The sequence below is a fragment of the Felis catus genome, chromosome B4 (assembly GCF_018350175.1).
Source record: "Felis catus isolate Fca126 chromosome B4, F.catus_Fca126_mat1.0, whole genome shotgun sequence".
NCBI lineage: Eukaryota > Metazoa > Chordata > Mammalia > Carnivora > Felidae > Felis > Felis catus.
In genome coordinates this window covers 68,266,910-68,268,433 of record NC_058374.1, presented here as the reverse complement: position 1 = coordinate 68,268,433, position 1,524 = coordinate 68,266,910, and the positions used below count along the sequence as shown (strand labels likewise).

Sequence of the window (1,524 nt, the reverse complement as noted above, 5' to 3'; positions counted from 1 at the left end):
CTAACTGATTTAACTTATTTAATAACTTCTTTTTTAAAAAAATGTTTATTGGGGCACCTGGGTGGCGCAGTCGGTTAAGCGTCCGACTTCAGCCAGGTCACGATCTCGCGGTCCGTGAGTTCGAGCCCCGCGTCGGGTTCTGGGCTGATGGCTCAGAGCCTGGAGCCTGTTTCCGATTCTGTGTCTCCCTCTCTCTCTTCCCCTCCCCCGTTCATGCTCTGTCTCTCTCTGTCCCAAAAAAAAAAAAAAAAAATGTTTATTTATTTTTGAGAGAGTCCAAGTGGGAGAGGGGCAGAGTGAGAGGGGGACAGAGGATCCAAAGCAGGCTCTGCACTGACAACACATAGCCTGACACGAACTCAGGAATCATGAGATCATGACGTGAGCCGAAGTTTGACACTAAACCAACTGAGCCACCAAGGTGACCCTCTATTGATTAATATCCATTAACCATCCTCCCAATCATATTCTAATGTATCACAGTGCTGCCACTCTGACTGAAGCTACCATTCCCTTCTTCTACGACTGGTGCACTAACCTGATCATTGGTCTCTCACCTTCCATTCCCAGCTATTTGTCAAATCATCCAGAGTAATCATTTAAAAGCAGGAATCAGTTTAGATCACCTGCCCATCAGATACTTTACAGAGACCTTGCATTAGAGTTTGAATGTCCAACTTTCCCATTACAAACGGTCTGGTTCCTCCCTATTTCTCTGGCCTCATCTCAAACCAAACTCAGTTTGTTGTTCCTTTCTTTCTTTCTTTTCCACCCAGACTGCATCCTCTCCCTCTTATTCCCACGGAGGACAAGAACAATCATCAATGGCAATAGACAGTGGCAGGAACAACACTTACAGCCAACTTCACGCTCAGGAGAGAACACTGCACCCCCCCACCCCCACCCCGTGGTTTCAGGCACTCTACATTCAGAGAAACTTCTCTAGTAACAAACTATAGAAATGATTCCTGCTTTTTTTCTAATACTCCTCTCCTGGTTCTCCATATGATTGGCTTTCTATGGTTTTTCAAGTCTAATCTTAAGTGTCACCTCTCACAAAAGACTCCTGTAACACTCCCAACATGTATCCCCTAATTCAGATTCTCTGTCATATCACACGATTATTTTTCCTTCATAGCACTTCACTGTGAGAAATAATATTTGGTATTTAAATGTTTGTCTGTGTATCTTCTTTCTCTCCCTGTAGAATGTAGGCTCCATGAGGACAAGAACATTGGCTGTCTTATTCACTACTATCTTCCCAGTGCTAGCATGGTCCATGGCACATGGTATGTGCTCAACAGATATTTTATACTAATTAATAAAAATTGTGACATGTGATTCTTTTTTTTAATATCCATGACAGGCCATATACATTTTTTTAAACATTTTATTTACTTTTGATAGACAGACGAGCATGAATGGGGGAGGGGCAGAAAGAGCAGGAGACACAGAATCCAAAGCAGGCTCCAGGTTCTGAGCCATCAGCACAGAGCCCGACGTGGGGCTGGAACCCGCAAACCG

At 43.9% G+C, this 1,524-nt stretch overlaps 1 non-coding gene across 1 annotated transcript; it reads right to left on the bottom strand.

Annotated features, from left to right (window-relative positions):
• Positions 1-767: 767 nt before the first annotated feature.
• LOC111561622 lies at positions 768-982 on the bottom strand. Its single transcript, XR_002744246.2, has one exon. It is a non-coding gene; the product is annotated as a small nucleolar RNA U3 (small nucleolar RNA).
• Between the last annotated feature and the right edge of the window lie 542 nt (positions 983-1,524).